General features: G+C 47.2%; 1 protein-coding gene across 2 annotated transcripts in view; it reads right to left on the bottom strand.

Annotated features, from left to right (window-relative positions):
• Positions 1-2,581: 2,581 nt before the first annotated feature.
• Positions 2,582-20,211, bottom strand: part of MAFA (MAF bZIP transcription factor A) — a 48,881-nt gene continuing 31,251 nt past the window's right edge. For both annotated transcript variants that reach the window (XM_029592179.1, XM_029592176.1), the window contains one exon: positions 2,582-2,809. The gene's annotated coding sequence lies outside the window, so the exon portion shown is untranslated. The remainder of the gene's footprint in view (positions 2,810-20,211) is intronic.

A 20,211-nucleotide genomic window follows, 5' to 3' on the forward strand; every position in this document is an offset into this window, starting at 1 on the left:
ATCCGGTCCGAGCGTGGCGTCCAGGGCGAAAAGGGCTCGCTTAGGTAGGCAGAGGGCCTTAAGGGCCCGCTGCTGCCTCCGCCTCCTATGACATCGAGGGGGCGGAGCGACGGCGTTGGAGGGGCCTGGTAAAGGCCTAGATCAGGTTCGGCCCTTACATCTTTTCACATGGGTGAGTCTTGGGGTTAAGTAGGGAGGTAATGGTACTTGATTAAATGGTAACATAAGAAGTTTTGTGGAGACAACACTCCAAATAGCTAAATGCTAAGTGTGCTTGTTATTTTGTAGAAATATATATTGTTGCAAAGTTTGAAACTAATAACCATGAGTAGATAAATGTGCTGTTTGAAATCCTGTTAATAATGTACATAGTCACATAGAAATGCATGTAATCATATTGTCTAGTAAACTTGAATATATCTGTACATACTGCCAGCACTGTTCACATTCACATCTGTTTTCCTGGGGTGAAGGGAGGGAAATCCCACTCACTAACACCTTCTTCCCCAGGTGGAGGCACCAGGAATACAAGGATCGACGGAGTCTGCCTAATTGGGGCTCCCACCAGCTTGGTCCTGGACACGGAAACCAGGTTATTGGGCTTGAAGGCATTATAGGCATATCAACATCTTCTGTATTTGAAGTATGGTTGGTTTGCTTTTATCTTCCCTAGCCCGCAAGGGAACTATGAGTACCACAATGCACAGGGACTTGTTCCGTTCGGAGTTAACAGTCTGCTTGGAGTTAGCAATCTGTTGATATTAGGAGAGTTGTGGGTGGATCCTTGGACCGGTGGTAGATGACCACGCCCCCGGGGGAAGATCCTGAGAGGGACCACCGGTCAGGCTCAGAGTATGGAGACAGACACACACTAGTTCTTTTATTAGACAGTATACTGAACCACCAGAGGTGGCAGTAGTGAGCTGGAATACCCGGCTGGGCTGTAGTCCCTCAGATACTGGAACAGCGATCCCAGGATGGCTGAGCTGTAGAGAAACTAAATATAGTGAGTAGGCAGGGTATGCAGAGTTCATGTACCGAACCTGATGGTAACACTCACACAATGTCTCATAGAAGCCCAGGAGCTGGAATGTATAGGCCCTCGAGGAGCGAGTACCTGGTTCCAGGGAAAGCTCTGAGAGAGCGATGGTAACTCACAGATGTAGTTGGCAGTGATGACTTCCAGGCAGAAGAAAGTACCAAGTAAGTCTGGGAACGAGGGCCCTCGAGGAGCGAGTACCGGTTCCAGACTGTCACCTGAAAAACAAAGGAGAGAGCGAGGCCCCCGAGGAGCGGGTACTCCTGGTAAGTCCGAGGAGGCAGAGTAGCTTAGATAGTGTAACCCGATGTACCATAACCCTTGCTAACTCAATCTGTTAGCAAATTCCAAGACCTTATATATCCGTCACGGGTGATGTCATCTCAGGGGGACGCCCCCGAGGTTCGCACCATCGCCGGTACTTCAGTCGGGGCCGCGCCCCACGCGCGCCCCTAGGCCTCCAGGAAACATGGCGGGTTGCAGCGTCCAGCCGGTCCGGGGACGCCGGAGGACTTCGGCAAAAGAACGCCGCGGCAGCCAATCTTCCCGCAGACGAAGAGGGAGGCGCCAAAGAGGTAAGGAGGGCGGAGAGAGGGCATCGGGAACCGACGGACGCAACAGGACTTGAGTTAAAACCCAGGGTCTGCTCACAGAAGTGTGCAAAGCAAGAGCTCTATTCAATAGCATTTCCCTTCACAAAGAAATACTTGACTAACGCAGTCAGGGACTTCAAAGAAAGATCCTTAAATCCCACTGTGTTCTGGGATTCCAGAGGTTTGGTTGTAATTGTTTATTTGGTTTTCGTTTAATAGGAGAAATCCCACGAGGGAGAGAGGAAGAATGGGTCATCACCAAGTCAAGGTTGACCTGGGTCAGGTGACACCCCTTGCATTTAGCTGCTCTTCCTCTTCCATGTCCTTCCCTGCTCGCTCCTTTTCTGTTGCCGCATGAGGTTTTGGATGGATTGAGTGAGTTTGGAAAGTCCAGTTCCACTAGGGTTTTTCCTCCGACTCCAGGGACTGAGGCATAAACTGAGCCAGTTTTGGTGTTACCCTTTTGTTAGAGTTTCCATTTGGCTCCATGTCACAAAGAATAGGCTGATCCGGACCTGGTTTTGGCCTCTTTGCAACTATGGATAACTGAATCCGATTTCTCCATTGCTTTCCCTAAGATGGAGGTTCCCAAACTTGTCCTGTCGACCCTACAGAGAATCGGGCTTTCAAGATATTCACAATGAATGTGCACGAGATTAATCTGTATATACTGAGCCTACAATGCATATTGCATGTGGATGTCCTGAAAACTCGACTCTCTGTGGGATCCCAAGCCTGAGAAGAACCTGCCCTAAGAAAATCAGAAGTACAAATCCATGTGTGCGATGGGGATAAGACTGGATTATCCTCTTCCCTACGACTCAGATATTACAGTTGCCCAATCAGAATACAGAGTTCAACAAATGATACTTATTGGAGGAAAAACTCAAAATGTACCACAACAGCGCATATAAACCTCTGGACCAAAAAGCCATTACTGAGTGCCTTTATGAATGCTTATATTGCAATACAGACAAGATAAACAAATCTCATAAACAGCTGTATATATCGTTTGCTGCATTCTGTTTGGCCAGTTGCAAGACCTTCTTCAACATCCGTTTTGTGTTGTTTGTGTAGTCAGCATTCACAAAGCCCTGACGAAGAGCTTGACCTGGAAACATACAGCTGGTCCTGGATTTTCATGGGTCTTCAACAGTCAGCGGCACCAGTTCATTCTCTGTAAAAGGTTAAATATTTTGAGTTAAGAAGGGGGCATTTTAGTGCATCAAAAAAAGGCACAAAAAAATAAAAATGTTCACATATTTATTTTAATTAAAATATTTATATTCTGTCCTCCCAGGACCAGTAGTTGAGAGCAGATGACTCTTAAAGCCTAAAACAATAATTTTCTGACATACTGTGCAAATGAACATAAAATCCTGAAAACCCTCTCCAAACCCAAGCTCCCAACATCCCTAATCAGTATTCACCAAATGCCAGGGAGAAATAAAATGCTTTAAGTTGCTTTCCTAAATGCCCTATGGTCCGGAATCTCCCAAATTCCATGAGCTTGGCCCAGCCACTGAAGGCACCCAACTAGCTTCTAAATGTGCTTCTTTAAAAGATGGCATAGCTAACAATTCCCCTGAATGCACGGCACAGGCCAGCTGGTATTGGTTCTACGGTTTCTTTTCAATACTGTGGACTCCTCGCCATTCAGCCCTTTGGTAAATGAGGGTCAGCAGCTTAAACTTTGCCCTGTAATCCACAGGAAGCCAGTATTGCTCAACTAACTGCTCAGTGATGTGCTCCTGTCTTGGTTTCTCAGTAATCAACCTAGCCACTGCATTCTGCACCATCTGAATGGTCCTGGGGCGAAGTCTTTTGGCAGCTCAACGTACGGTGTGTTACAATAATCTAAGGTGCTGGAAACAGTGGCCTGCACCACTTTCCAAAATCCATAACGTGCAAAATCAGTACTTAAGCCTTTGCAAAACCCTAAGAGGTGAATCTTAAGACCCGCGCGCAGGCGCACATGTGTACGCGTTTGCTGGCATGCGCGCATGAACCTGTCGAGTTTATAACATTCGCACGCGTTATAAAATTGACTATACGCGCGTACCTGTGCGCACAATTTTATATTGGTTGCATGGCAGGAGATACGCACGTATCCATGCGGGTTTTAAAATCTTGACGGTGCGTGCCGGACCAAGTCACAGCACATATCTCCCAGCTTTGGCGTGCATAGGGGTTTTAAATTCAACTAGTACGTTTATAAAAGGCCCTCGAGAACTGCTTGAATCTGGGGGTTTCATTGAAAGTTGGGTATCCAACATGATAGCCAAATCCTGCCCTTCTGTAATAACTTGAATCTCCACACCCCAACGCCTTACTGAAGGGGCAACCTCAGGACAACCTCCTCGCTTTAGCTAAATGATCTCCGTTTTCCCCATATTGAGAGAAAAGTTAACCTGAGTGAACCAGTGATTTACTGCCTGCACGCAGTCTCTTAACTCCTCCAGTGCAGTGGCCAACCCTGAAATCAGAGGAACCAACTGCATCACCCCTCGCTCTCAACACTGCCCCCAAAGGTTTCAAAAACCAAAGTAAACATAGCAGGAGACATAGCCGACCCCTGTGGGACTCCCACAGGGCAATTCTTCCAATCCGACTTATCCTTTCCCTGACACACTTGGAATATCTGACCCTCCAGAAACGACTGGATCTGATGCAATACATCATCTCCAATCCCTACTTTGTGCAATCAATGAAACATCAACCAGGGGTTTACGGAATCTAAAGCAGATGACACGACCAAAAAAATAAATAAATAAAACTGAATGACCAGCATCCATTTCCCACAGCAGAAGACCCTGCAAAGTTACTACAATGTCTCCATGCTACGCCCAGGCTGAAAACCAAATTGGAATGGATCCAATACATCATGCGCTTCCAAAACCTCATTGCAGACCAATGATTATGCAAACAGACAGTCGCTAGAACCTGTATTTAGTACATAATAGCATCTTTAGTATGATGGCCTTTGCACTTGCTGCATGTCTGAGCTATATTTTATACAAAGATCTTATCTGAATATTTTGTTTTTCCTATCTGCAGTGGTATCTAATTTATGACATGGCGATCCCTATCATTTTTATATGAGTCTATCGTCCTTCCCTTCATGGCGAAACTGCAGCTAGAGGCCATAGATCGGTCGTGGGCAAATCACAGCCTATGGGCCACATCAGACCCATGGGAGATTTCAGTCAGACCCTTGGTCCTGGCCACAATGCTGAAAGCAGGAGGTGAGTGGTTGCATCTGGCCTCTAGGTTTCACCTTTGAGCAATGACCTCCACAGCATCCCTTGCTTCAGTTGACCCAGGGAGTAGAAGCCCCTGAGTGCAGAATCAACCAGAAACCTCCACATGGCAAGCACACAGTAATGTCACTGAGCCATCAGGATGGCCCCAGTCTCACACATTTTAAATGTCAGCTCTGGCCTGGCAAAACGTCCTTAAAATTATTGTCCTGCCTCTTTCCTTCCTTTTATTTTGTGGTAAGTGTCTCAGGTGGTTGTGCATCTTCACATTTCAGGTTTCCTCTCCTTTACTCACTACCTGACTCTCTACCACCAGGTTACGAGCCCAGCATGATCTTCTGCCCAGTGCCCCTCACTGGCATCTACCCTTGTGTAATTCTTAGATCTCAGTGTATCAGTTAATCCAGGCCTCATCATGCATTGATCTCATTTCTCTCCATGGTTTCGGTCGTGCTCGTTCTGATCACAGGAAAACCATAATGTGCCTGGATTTGCAGGCCCTAAGAGATCATGGTAGGGAGAATCCAGATCTCGTCGTAGGGTGCAGTTTATAGAAGAGTAGACGAAGAGGCAGGCGAGAACAGAAATGAAAGCAGATGTGATGGATAACAGAATTAAAGCTGGAGAGTCGTGAAAAGAAAGGGATTCATCCACTTTACAACACAATGAGGGAAGGGTAGAAATGGAGGAAACTGTGAAGACAGGAAAGATGATGAGAGGAAAGGAAAAAAAAAACATATCAAGACGATCCGAGTAAACACTGAAATCACCACTCAGAAAAATGCATTCAGGGAACAGAATGGAAAGGAAATTTAGAACTAGGGGGTCAGTCCTGATATAAAGCTCGAGAAAAGTAGACTTAGGAACAACATCGAAAAAACATTTTTCACTGAAAGTGGTGGATGCCTGAAATGACTTCCCAGAGATGGCAATGGAGACAAAAACAGACACAGACTTCAAAAGTTTATGGAATAAACCAGAGGCTCCTTACTAGCAAAAAGAAAAGGGATAGAGGAAGCCTGGCCTGGTGGCACCACAGGCTGTGGGGGTAGTCTAGAGGTAACCTGTACCACGGAGCGGTGGTTATGACTCTATAACCCATGTTTCCAAGAAGCTTTGGGTAACCTGCACAGCGCAGTGGCAAGATTGCATCAGGCTTCCAAGAAGCAGTGCGGTCATGTGCATGGAGCAGCGTTTATGACCCCCAACAGCAGTAGTATGGCTGCATCAGGCAAGGGGTGAAACTCATGGTGTGAACATACTTAAAATCCAAATTTCCGCTAGCATGGTGGAGGCTGGATGTTTTGGAAAATGGCTTATTTTGGTAGCAGTGTGGATTATTAGAAATTTTGATACTAAGACATGGAAGGGGATCTGGGTGTTTGGTGCATTGCTGTGTCTTGTGAGAATCGCAGAGGAAGATGACAAGGTCTCAGATAGCCTAGCAGTGGAGGCGGTGGGTGCCAGCACTTTGGGCATGCTCGGGGCTGTTGTGGAGGATGGTGATAGGCAAGGGGTTGAAAGGTGAGATAAAAGATACAAAGAGGGGTGGGAATGGTTAAGTTGATTAGAGAGAAAATGGATGAAATCAGGTAGTAGTGAGATTAGAGGGTTATGGCGTAAAGTGAATACTGGGTATTTTAAGATGATGGTGGTGGCTAAAAAGAAGCATTCTACAGGGATTGTAGAAATTTAAAATAATCACCCAAGAGTCCTTGTTAGGATAGTTAAATCTTTATTAGGGGAACAGAAGGGGAAGCAATCGCTTTATGAGAGTTTGCCAGATTGTGAGATGCTTGCATGCTAATTCCTAGGAAAAAAAAAGTGGAATTATTGATGAATGGTCTGAAGGTAGAGTCGAATGATGAAGATGGAGTACGGCAAACAATTACTGGGAATGATCATTTAGATGGCTCATGTATTGAAGAGGGAGAAAGATTGGAGAATTTTGATGAGCTGTCAATTTTTGTAATTGAAACGGATCATGAGCCAAAATCAACCAGCCAATGCCTTGTGCTTCGGGGTTGCTACGGGAGATCTCTACTAAGGCATTGTTGTGGTTATACAGTTATTGGTCAACGGTTCACTAGAGAAGGGACGCTGTGGTCCTGCCTCGATTAAACAACAATGTAATAATTATAGGCCAGTCTCCAATTTGCCCTATGTTACAAAAATAGCAGAAAAGGTGGTCACTAAGCAATTATCAGATTTTATCGAAAGTTCAGGGAGTTTGGATTTGGCACAGGAAGGTTTTAGGAGAAGGATGAAGTACAGAGACATTATTGACCTCCGGTACTGAGGAAGTATTTCCCAGGTTAGATGGGGGGGGGGGGGGGGTGAAACTGTATTATTAATATTACTGGATCTTTACGTGTCATTTTACTAAAGCGATGTAAAGAAGCTGGGTTAGGGGATTTGTTTTAAAGTGGTTGGAGGGCTTTTAAACAGATAGAAAGCAGTTGATATTTTTCATGGAGGGAAATAAAGTCAGGATCCCTCAAGGTTCCTCCTCATCACCTCTCCTTTTTAATGTATTTCTAGCCCCTTTGGCTAGCATTGTTCGGACTTTTGGATTCAGTATATACGTACAGTATATGCAGATGATATACAGATTTTAGACCCAAGAAACAAGATGAAACGGTCTGTTGCTTGAATCAGTGTTTGCAAAGAGTCGTGGATTCTTTAAAAGCAAACAACGCGCTTTTGAATTGCTCAAAGTCTGAATTGTTAAAAATGGGACCAGAAAAGATTCAGAATTGGAATAGATTGAAGGGTATGGATTTGTACTAAAAGACGAGGTTAGCTCATTGGGGGGTATTATTTTGGATAATAATTGGAGCGAGGAAAAACAAACAGCGCAGGTGACATGTAACACTTGTGCAAAACTGAGAATGATCTGTCAGCTTCGGCCATATTTGGAGTTTCGAGCATTGAAAGCAGTCACTTATGCCTTAGTATTATCCCCTATGGATCACTGCAATGTGTTGTATATAGGGTTATCGAGCAAATTGAATCGTAAACTCCAGCGGCCCGCATTATTACAGGCAGCACGCGAAAGACTCCAGCTACGCCATTGCTTCTCATCTTCTTTGGTTACCTGTAGCAGCACGACATACATTCAAAGGCTTGAACTGTTGCTCTATTTATTTATTTGGTTTTTATATACCATCGTTTAGACTAGCCGTCGCAACGGTTTACAGACATTTCATACAAGAAAAAAGCATTCAATATAAACTATAAATAAACATAAGATGAACTATCAATCATAAAACAGAGGTAATAAAGGACATAAAAATAATACAAAGCTTCTTCATCATACAAAAACAGTTAATAGCCAATAAAAAATAAAAGAATAGGCACATAAAATTAAGCTGTAAAAATGTGGTACGTAAAAAATAAAACTGAAAGCTGAAAATTATCCATTACCTATCGTGTAAGCCGGCTCAAACAGCCAGGTTTTAAGTGCCTCTTTAAACGTTTTGAGTTCTGCTTGTAATCTTTAATGGTAAAGCATTCCATAGTTTTGGTCCCATCAGCGAAATAATGGGCTCCCCTTAGTTGGGAGGAAGACTGAAATGGTATGAGGCAAGCAGGAGCTTGCAGTCTGTAGGGGAATCTCTACTGCAGTTACCAGCAGCCGTCATTTCGTCACTCACAGCTGCAAAACTGATCATTTTCGGGGGCTATTCTGGGTCTATGGAATAGTCTCCCCCTTGGATCTGAGAGACGAAAAGGACTTGAAGCAGGCGAGGGAAAACTCGAAGACGCGCCTTATGTCTGCGGCTCCTAAAATGTAACATCTAAAATCAGTTGTGTGGTCGTAGAGAAAACTGAGAGTTAGGCGAATTTGTTTATTTCATTTTCACACTGTTTATTGCACTGTTGAAGGTTTTGTCTATCTATTAAAATTCTGTACACCTCTCTGGGCAATTTTAATCAGTAAAGCAATAAATAAGTGTTTTTAAATTTAAAAAAAATATAAATATATATGCTCATTGCTTATTGATTCAAAGAGGAGGAAGTGCACCTGGGCAGACTGAATGGGCCAGTTTGGTCTTCTTCTGTCAAATTTACTGTCCTGGTGCTAGAAAATGAAGTGCAAAATAGGAGTGGACCTGACTCATCTCATGCATCTCCCAGGGGCTGATCTAGGGAGAAACTGAACAATGCAATTCAAAACTGGTGCCTGGAGGCTTAACTAGGGTGACAGATCACACTTCTGAGTATTAAAAATATCTAATCCCCCCTTCCTTTCCCCCCCACTCCAGAGACGTGCAAGAACCTAAGGGGCGAATTTTAAGAGCCCTGCTCGCCGGTGCGCCTATGTTCAATAGGCGCACCGGTGCGCGCAGAGCCCCGGGACTCGCGTAAGTCCCAGGGTTTTTCGAGGTGGGCGTGTCGGGGGCGGGGGCCGAGCGGCGCGCTGTTTTCGGGGCGGGACGCGGCGTTTCGGTGGCGGGCCCGGGGTCGTGGTTTCGGCCCGGGGCGGTCCGGGGGCATGGCCACGCCCTCCGGAACCGCCCCCGGGTTGTGTCTAGGCGCGCCAGTGGCCCGCTGGCGCGCGGGGATTTACTTCTCCCTCTGGGAGGCATAAATCCCCCAACAAAGGTAGGGGGGGGGTTTAGACAGGGCCGGGGGGGTGGGTTAGGTAGAGGAAGGGAGGGGAAGGTGAGGGGAGGGCGTTAGCGAATTCCCTCCGAGGCCGCTCTGATTTCGGAGCGGCCTCGGAGGGAACGGAGGTAGGCTGCGCGGCTCGGCGCGCGCCGGCTACACAGAATCGGTAGCCTTGCGTGCGCCGATCCAGGATTTTAGCGGATACGCGCGTATCTACTAAAATCCCGCGTACTTTTGTTGGCGCCTGGAGCGCCAACAAAAGTACGCCAACGCGCCGTTTTTGAAAATCTACCCCTAAGGCTTCAGCCTACATTTCCTGATTTGGGCCACACTTCCACAAGGGAGAGCTACCCCACAGCTGGGTAACTGAGCCATCTGGGCAATTGTCCAGCTTGGGAGGTCACCCGCTCAAGAAGGTGGAGCAGGAGATCTGCCTTCTTCTTCAGGTGATCTGCCTCCAGAGTCATTGATTTCTAGTATATATATATATATATATATATATATATAAAAGTGACACCAGATCCCGCCAGCTCCGAGGATCTCTGCTGTGCCTCCAGTGGTGTCTGTCGTCACTCCCCGCAGCGCCTGCTTGTGTCCCCTTGGAAGGGACTGTAATCGTGCGCCTCTCTGTCGACTTTGCGTGGCCCCTGGGGGTTGCTGTGACTGGTATAATGTCTTAGCAGTCCTGCCCAGGATTTGTTTGTGCTTCCTACTAGTTCAGCTCGGTTTATTCTCCACCCCAGGTTTCGGGCATAGCACCATCAAGCTGCCAGAGGTCCAGGCTCCGCACACACACACACACACAGGCAGAGGCATGCGGAGGAAGCAGGCCGCAGCCACGCTGACTGTAAGCTGCACGTGTTCATTAATGCATGTTGCTCAGTCTCTGGCCTCGTTGCTGGTTTCTGAAGCACAGTGGGGTCACGACACCTGAGATCCTGGGTTATAGCATCAGAGCCTCACAGACCTCATTGAGTTAGATAAGGGACTGCTGGTCGGTGCGCATGGCTTGTGTCCTGTGTGGTTTCTCCTGGTTTTCCCCCAGGTGCAGTTTTGCCCTGAGAAGCAGGAGAGTTCTTCGCTGTGTAGTATTTTTTTTTTTTTAATTTCCTTTTTCAGTAACATTTCATTTTAGCAGTCTGCCAGGAGGGAAACCCAAGTTTCTGCAAAAAATCAAATCTCTTTACAAGCAGCTGAGCAGTTAACGTCCAGGAACCGTTCTTGCCAGCCTCTTTCTTAAATTCTTTTCCCAAAGCATTCTGGCATTTGTAGTCCTGCTTCTCCTAGCCATAAAACGGAACTTTGAATACGATGGCCCCCATAGCCCCACATTGAAGGTTCTGATTTTGCCCCATTGCATGCAGGGAAATGTAGTTCTGCTTTTCTTATTCAGGTCCCTAAGAAAAGCAGACTACATCTCCCTGCATGCAATGGGCCAAAACCAGGACTGGCTCAGGCTTCCCCCCTGGATCTGGAGCTGTATGGTCTCCCTAAGTAGAAATCACATGAAACTCTGGAGTGGGAGTCAATAATGCAGAACCCATATGAATGTGCCGTGTGCCCTTGCTTTAAAGGCACATTTAACTGTAGGTTTGATGTCACATGGCCTAGTCTTCTTATGCCTGAAAATCGTACACTCTGGAGTGGAATGCATTACTGAGCTCACCATATTGATTTCTGAGGCAGTCCTAGTTTTCCACTGATTGTGAACTAGGAACTTGCAGCTCTGGGTTTTTGACTCATTTCAGGGCGATGCACGCCTGCCCTCTGAAAGTAAAACTCAGGACTGGCTCAGCCTCCCCCCCTGTGATGTGCAGTTATCTGCAGAACCCAGTGCAATACCAGACACCAGACGCTTTGGTCCAGGGCTGCGTTAATAGACTCTCTCAGTCCCCTTCCACGCCAGGGATTACACAGAAATACAGCGTTGCAGGCGGCTGGCTCCATGGCTTTATGCAGTGGTCCCCAGTTTGATCCCGGAGTTGGGTCTTCCACCTCCCAGGTCAGTTGGGACTGGGAATGTGCTGAGGAGGCAGAGTCGACAGCCCCCCCCCAGGGGGAGGCAGGGGGAGAGAGGAGGAGTCGTGGTCATACCTAGTGGCTGGATAACACCTAGTGACACCTCGTGGCCGGATGCCCCTTAGTGAGCGGATATCTAGTGGCTGAAGGACGGCACCTAATGGCTGGACTCGGGGTCTATTCTGGCAGGATTCTGCAAGGAGCGCTGGTCCAGGGCCCCTGGTCCAGGACTGGCACTGAATAACCAGACGAGGTACAGCGCTGCATCTCCGAATGGGTTAACACGCCAGAGCTGGAGAAGTGTGCGAGGAAGGAGAAGGGCATTCCTGAACCGGCGATGTGTTTCGATGGCTGTCATCACCCCCTTCCTGTCGGTAAAGCGATGGTCCCCCTTCCCCTTTAGACACCCCTGGCACTGCCACGCCTGCCCGCGTCTCCCCCTCCTCAGGCCGTCCTTCCTGGAGGGCGGCGCGGACGTCGTCATGAAGCTACGGGAAGAGAGAGCAAGGCGGATCACACACTGATTACGGGGCTGAATGTCGATGAATGAGAGCAGCAGGCACACTGGGGTGACCTTGGGGACAAGTCACTTAACCCCCAGTCCCCACTCTCTTTTTCATTACTAATTTACGTTCCACCTTTTGTGACACTTCAAAGCAGATCACATTCAGGTGCTGTAGGTGTTTCCCTCTCCCCAGAGGGCTCACAAGGTGAGTTTGTACCTGAGGCAATGGAGGGTAAAGTGACTTGCCCAAGGTCACAAGGAGCGACAGTGGGACTCGAACCCTGGCCTTCTGCCCCCTGCCACCCACCACTAAGGCTGCTCCTCCACTTTCAGGCTAAGTCCTCCAGTTCTGGGGGGCTGACGTATTGTGATCCCATGATGATGGCGCTTTTTTTGTACGTTTAAGCTAATGCGAGGAGGCTTCAGGCTCGCTAGCTTTGGGGCTCCCTCTCTAGGCCACACTGCCGGCCTCTTGCAGGTCAGCGCCGTTGCCATCCCTGACTTCAGTGTTCAACGTTACCAGAGTGATGTGGGAAGATGCGAAACAAGATGGCAGAAGAAGACCGTATGGCCCATCCAGTCTGCCCAACCTTCCAATTAATTTAGCATTATCATTCTCATCACTTCCTTAGAGATCCCTTGTATATCCCTTGCTTCCTTGAATTCAGATACTGGTTTTGTCAATACCATCTCCACTGGGAGGCTGCTCCATGCATCCCCCACCCTCTCTGTAAAGAAATATTTCCTAAGATTAATCCTGAGTCTCCCCCCTTTCACCCTCATCCCATGACCCCTCCTTCTAGAGCTTCCTTTCCACTGAAAAGGACTCACCTCCTGTGCATGGAAACCTTTGAGATATTTGAATGTCTCTCTCATATCTCCCCTCTCTCACCTTTCCTCCAGGGTGTGAATGTTTAGATCTTTAAGTCTCTCCCCCTATGCTTTAGAATGAAGACCACTGACCATTTTAGTAGCCTCCCTCTGGCCCGACTCCATCCTGTTTATATCCTTTCGAAGGTGCGGTCTCCAGACCTGTACTCAGCATTCCCAGTGAGGTCTCACCAGGGACCTATACAGGGGCAATATCACCTCCCTTTATCTGCTGACCATTCCTCTCCCCATGCAGCCAAACATCTTTCTGGCTTTCCCCGTCACTTTATCCACCTGTTTGGCCACCTTAAGATCATCAGATACAATCACCCCCAGATCCCGCTCTTCCTTTGTGCTTAGAAGAATTTCACCTCCAATACTGAACCTCTCCCTTGGGTTTCTGCACCCTAATGCATTACTCTACATTTTATAGCATTAAATCTGGCTGAGTGTCGCTAGATCCCCCCCTCATGCTTTCCACACCTTTCCTGGCTGTCCACCCTGTTACAGATTTGGTATCATTGGCAAAAAGACGAACCTTTCCCGATAATCCATCCATTATGTTGCTCATAAAAATATTGAAAACAACTGGTCCAAGGCCAATCCCTGAGGCCCCACCACTAGTAACAATCCCCTCCTCAGAGAGACCTCCATCTACCACTCCCCTTCCTCGCCTCCCACTCAGCCAGTCAGTCACTCTGGGACCCATACCACAGGCGCTCAGTTTATTTATAACTCGCCCATGCGGAACCGTGTCAAAGGCCTCGCCGAAATCCAAGTACACTACGCCTAGCGCTCTCCCTTCATCCAGCTCTCTGGTCACCCAGTCGAAGAAATTGATCAGATTCATCTGACAAGATTTACCTCTGGTAAAACCCTGCTGCCTCGGATCTTGCAGTCCAATGGATTCCAAAAATTGCACCATCCTCTGTTTTAGCAGCGATTCCATTAGTTTGCTCACCACGGAGGTCAGACTGACTGGCCTGTGGTTCCCAGCCTCCTCCCTACCTCCACTTTTATGAATAAGAACCTGTACAGTCTAGGAAAACAAATAAGCATGGGGGGGGGTAACTTGCTTGATGCGGCGGTTACTACCCTAAATGTGGAAAAGAGAAATTAGACTCAGACAACATCCAGCAAGGCATTGAACTGTACAGTCTGAGGAAAACACATAAGCATGGGGGGGTAGCTTGCTTGATGCGGCAGTTTACTACCCTTAACCAATAAGCCTGATGCTACACTTCTGATGCAACTCCAGCATTGCTCTGTGATTCAATGGCAGGGGGGTGGCAGGAAATTGGACTCAAACTGAAACCAGCAAGGGCCCTGACCTTGACGGTCGGTGAAACTGATAAGTACGGGAAACTCATAATTTCGGGAGCTTGCTGGGCAGACTGGAGGGGCCATTTTTCTGCCGTCATTTCTATGGTTCTGTCCATCCGTCTCTAGTCCTCCGGAACTACTCCAGACTCTACGGATGCATTGAAAAGCTCGGCCAGCGGAGCTGCCAGGGCATCACTAAGTTCCCTTAGCATCCTCTGATGTATCCCATCCGGCTCCGTCAGTTTATGTGCTCCTCATGAAAAGATTTACCTCTCTTCCAGTCTTATACGTGTGTTTTATGTGCTCCTGCTCCAGGCCCTTCCACAGTGAACACCAACAGAAATATTTGTTAAGCAGTTTTTGCTTTTTTTCCTCATCAGCCTCTCCATATCCCTCCCCTTCACCTTTGAGTCACTAACACATCACTCACCTACCAGCCGGTAAATGCTGCAGCAGTGATTTTGCACCAGTGTTGAGTATTTCAGAAACATCCCCGTGAAACAGCAGTCCAAGGGGGGGAAAAAAAAAAAAAAAAAAGGTCCCCTGTGCAAAAAGAAGGCGTTTTGCTAGTTTCAACATTTCTTAAAACAAAGTGAGATCTCGTCCCTCTCCAAACACGCGATCTCGCCAAGCCAAAGCCGAGCAACTTGCCTGTGTGCTGGGCATCATCTGCCCTTCCGGGCAGGTGCAGCGAGGGAAGGGCGCTCTTGGCGAGGTATTGATTCCAGGGTCAGGGGGGATCACCGGCAGCCTTGCAGCCGCAAAGCGATGGACGCGTCTGAGACATGAGCCGGGCATCTGGAGTGGACTTCGGGCGGTAAGGCACTGACCTGTGACGTGCACCTTAGGCATAGGAGGCCTCAGCAAGGTCTCTGCTGACCAGCGATGGGAACAGGTACAAAAGAGAAAGGTTAAGACGTTAGTTAGGGCCATGGTGGCAGGCTGTTCACCGGGAGGAGGTTGGGGGGAGGACACCCAATGTGTTCAGCGGAGGGAGAATAGTGAAGTCCTAAGAGTTCCCACAGTTGCGTGAGGCAAAAAAGAAAATAGTGCGGAAAGCCTAGATGGCAGTTTGGAAACAGGGAAACTTCTTATCCAAGGCTTTGATGTCCTGCAGTTTCAGGAAGGAGAAAAATGTGCAGGGAGGGGATGTGCAAGCAAAACTCCTGTGCAATTAAAAACCCCTGGTCCTTAAATTTAACCCTTTCAGGCAAACCTCCTGCCGGGCTTTTTGCACAAGTTTTCACTCACACAATTGCCTTCTGTGAAAATTATTCCCCTCCAGAGAGCGCAGGGAATTATAGGCTCGGGGAGTAGATGCCTGGTTTCAGAATTGTGAGAAGAAACACGCAGCAGGCTTCCTGTGCTTTATTTATTTTGGGTTCATACTACCCAGTCCTTAAATCTGGCCCAAAGCAACTAATCTGAGGTGAGCCAGAGAGTCACTGGCAAAGCTGGGGCTCAGAACTGGCTAGGAAAAAGCATCAATAGCACTTTCACATTAAAAGAATAAAGTTCTAGAATAAAATTAACAAACAAAAAAAAACAAAACCCAGTGCTGAAAACGGGGTGCTGAGCGGAGTCAGCTGGCTTCCGCAGACTCCCTCCCAGTTGGGGAGCTGTGGGTGCAAATCCCCTCAGGGCTGAGGGGGGAGGGAGTGGGGTACAGATTCTGCTAACTCCGAGTTTCCTCCCAGTTGGGGAGCTGTGGATGCAAATCCCCCCAAGGCTGAAGGGGAAGTGGTGGGGTAGAGGTGTCTGCTACTCTGCTGACTCCAGATTTCCTCCAATTTGGGCAGCTGTGGGTGCAAATCCCCCCAGGGCTGAGGGGGATGGGGAGGGGTAGAGGTGTCTGCTGACTCCAGATTTCCTCCAAGTTGAGGAGCTGTTGGTGCAAATCCCCCAAGGGGGAGGGGGAGGGGTAGAGGTGTCTGCTGACTCCAGATTTCCTCCAAATTGTGGAGCTGTGGGTGCAAATCCCCCCAGGGCTGAAGGGGAAGTGGTGGGGATAGAGGTGTCTGCTGACTCCAGATTTCCTCCTAGTTGGGGAGCTGTGGGTGCAAATCCCCCAGGGCTGAAGGGGAAGTGGTGGGGGTAGAGGTGTCTGCTGACTCCAGATTTCCTCCGAGTTGGGGAGCTGTGGGTGCAAATCCTCCCAGGGCTGAAGGGGAAGTGGTGGGGGTAGAGGTGGCTGCTGACTCCAGATTTCCTCCAAGTTGGGGAGCTGTGGGTGCAAATCCCCCAAGGGGGGAGGGGAGGGGTAGAGGTGTCTGCTGAGTCCAGATTTCCTCCAAGTTGAGGAGCTGTTGGTGCAAATCCCCCAAGGGGGAGGGGGAGGGGTAGAGGTGTCTGCTGACTCTAGATTTCCTCCAAGTTGAGGAGCTGTTGGTGCAAATCCCCCAAGGGGGAGGGGGAGGGGTAGAGGTGTCTGCTGACTCCAGATTTCCTCCAAATTGTGGAGCTGTGGGTGCAAATCCCCCCAGGGCTGAAGGGGAAGTGGTGGGGATAGAGGTGTCTGCTGACTCCAGATTTCCTCCAAATTGTGGAGCTGTGGGTGCAAATCCCCCCAGGGCTGAAGGGGAAGTGGTGGGGATAGAGGTGTCTGCTGACTCCAGATTTCCTCCTAGTTGGGGAGCTGTGGGTGCAAATCCCCCAGGGCTGAAGGGGAAGTGGTGGGGGTAGAGGTGGCTGCTGAGTCCAGATTTCCTCTGAGTTGGTCACCCTTTTCTGTACCTTTTCTAATTCTGCTATTTCTTTTTGGAGATGTGGTGACCAGAACTGCACACAATACATTATGATATTCTCTGTTTTATTCTGATAATTCTTAGCATTCTGTTTATTTTCTTGAATGCTGCCGCACACTGAGCAAAGGATATGAACCTATTATCCACGATGACAGCAGATCCTTTCCCTGAGTGGTAACTCCCAATGTGGAGCATTGCATTGTTTAGCTGTATTCTGGGTTGCTCTTCCCAATGTGCACCACTTTGCACTTGTCCACATTAAATTTCATCTGCTATTTGGATGCTCAATCTCCCAGTCTTGCAAGGTCCTCTTGCAATTTCTCACATTCCTCCTGTGGTTTAACAACTTTGAATAATTTGTACCATCAGCACATCTGATCACCTCACTCATTGTTCTCATGTCCTGGTCATTTATAAATATGTCAGAAAGCAGTAGTCCTACTACAGATCCCTGGGGCCCTCCACTATTCATCTTTCTCCATTGTGAAAATGTACCATGTCGCCCTGCTTTCTAATTTTTAACCAGTTCTCTATACACAATAGAACATTGCCTCCTATCCCCGGACATTTTAATTTCCTCAAGAATCTCTCATGAGGTACTTTTCTGAAAATCCAGATACACTATATCAATTGGCTCACCTTTATCCGCATGTTTATCCACGCCTTCAAAAACATGTAGCAAGACTTTCCTTGTCTAAACCCATGTTAGGGCTTGTCCCATTAATCTATGACTATCTATATGTTCAGCAATTTTGATCTTTATAATAGTTTCAACCATTTTTTCCGGCACTGATATCAGGCTCACCTGTCTGTAGTTTCCTAGATCACCCCAGAACCTTTTTTAAAAAAACCGGTCTTACACTGACCACCTTCCTATCTTCAGGTATCATAGCTGATTTTAATGATAGTTTACTTTACTAGTAGTAGGTCTGCAATTTCATTGTTCAGTTCTTTCAGCAGGTTCAGATGTATACCTTCTGGTCCGGGTGATTTGCTACTCTTTAGTTTGTCAATTTGCCCTAGTGTACCTTCCAGGGTCACTGAGATTTCTTTCAGTTCCTCTGAATCATCACCTTTAAATATCACTTCTGGCAGTGGTGTCTGCCTTACATCCTCCTCAGTGAACACAAAAATAAAGAATCATTTAGTCTCTCTGCTATGGCCTTGTCCTCCCTTAGTGCCCCTTTTACCACTCAATCATTTAATGGTCCAAATGATTCCCTCGCAGGCTTTTTGCTTTGAATGTAGTGGATTCTCCTTGCATCGCCCTCTAATTCAGGGCACAACTTGCTGGGTTTAACTGTGGACATGGAAACTGGAGTACAAAAATTGACAGTGGAACAAGAGGCCAAAAGTTCAGATAACAGTTCCACCAAAAAAGCATGATTTCTGTTCTTGGTTGTAAGACTATAGATTAAATTAACTTCTCCTTAATTAAGTCCCAGCCCAACATCTTTTCATCCCCACTCCTGAGTGGCTAGTGTGCTGGGCTTTCATAAGAGTCTAGGTTTGTGGCACCATGGTCTATGCTATGCTGTTCCCATGACTGTTTCTGTGAGCAGCTCCACATGTGAGGGTGACCTGGGCTCCCATGAGCATCTCTGTGGCTCCATATTGTGAGGGCATGTTGGGCTCTCAGGGTGCAGTTCCACACCTTAGGGTGTGGTGGTCTTTTGTTTTATTCATATTTTGCTTTTCAAAAAGGATTTCATACAGGTACTTCCCTATCCCCAAATGGCTCACAATCAAAGTTCATACCTGAGCAATGGAAGGGAAAGCGATTTGCCAAAGGGGGCAGCGGGATTTTAATCCTGGTTTTCCTGATTTGTAGCATGCTGCTCTAACCAGTAGGCTGCTCCTCCACTCAACTGTCTATATCTGAAGCTCCACGTGTTAGGAACATTAGTACATAAGAAATTGCCATACTGGGTCAGACCTTGGGTCCATCAAGACCAGCATCCTGTTTCCAACAGTGGCCGATCCAGGATACAAATACCTGGCAATTACCCAAACACTAAGAAGATCCCATGCTACTGATGCCAGTAATAGCAGTGGATAATCATCAAGCCAACCCGATCAATAGCAGTCAATGGGCCTCTCCTCCAAGAACCTATCCAAACCTTTTTTAAACCCAGCTACACTAACCAAATCCTTGGGCAACAAATTCCAGAGTTTAATTGTGCGTTGAGTGAAAAAGAATTTTCTCCGATTAGTTTTAAATGTGTTACTTGCTAACTTCATGGAATGCCCCCTAGTCCTTCTATTATTCGAAAGTGTAAATAACCGATTCACATCTACTCGTTCAAGACCTCTCATGATTTTAAACACCTCTATCATATCCCTCCTCAGCCGTCTCTTCTCCAAGCTGAAAAGTCCTAACCTCTTTAGTCTTTCCTCATAGGGGAGTTGTTCCATTCCCTTAATCATTTTGGTTGCCCTTCTCTGTACCTTCTTCATCGCAACTATATCTTTATTGAGATGCGGCGACCAGAATTGTACACAGTATTCAAGGTGCGGCCTCACCATGGAGCGATTCAGAGGCATTATGACATTTTCCATTTTATTAACCATTCCCTTCCTAATAATTCCTAACATTCTGTTTGCTTTTTTGACTGCCGCAGCACACTGCACCCACGATTTCAATGTATTATTCACTATGACACCTAGATCTCTTTCCTGGGTGGTAACTCCTAATATGGAACCTAACATCGTGTAACTACAGCAAGGGTTATTTTTCCCTATATGCATCACCTTGCACTTGTCCACATTAAATTTCATCTGTCATTTGGATGCCCAATCTTCCAGGCTTGCAAGGTCCTCCTGCAATTTAGCACAATCCTCTTGTGATTTAACTACTCTGAATAATTTTGTATCATCTGCAAATTTGATTACGTCAGTCATTGTATTCCTTTCCAGATCATATACAAATATATTGAAAAGCACCGGTCCAAGTACAGATCCCTGAGGCACTCCACTGTTTACCCTTTTCCACTGAGAAAATTGACCATTTAATCCTACTCACTGTTTCCTCTCTTTTAACCAATTTGTAATCCACGAAAGGACATCGCCTCCTATCCCATGACTTTTTAGTTTTCTTAGAAGCCTCTCATGAGTGACTTTGCCAAATTCCTTCTCAAAAATACAAATACACTACATCTACAGGTTTACCTTTAGCCACCTGTTTATTAACTCCTTCAAAAAAATGAAGATTTGTGAGGCAAGAATTCCCTTGGGTAAAGCCATG

Source organism: Rhinatrema bivittatum, chromosome 2, assembly GCF_901001135.1.
Source record: "Rhinatrema bivittatum chromosome 2, aRhiBiv1.1, whole genome shotgun sequence".
Lineage (NCBI taxonomy): Eukaryota > Metazoa > Chordata > Amphibia > Gymnophiona > Rhinatrematidae > Rhinatrema > Rhinatrema bivittatum.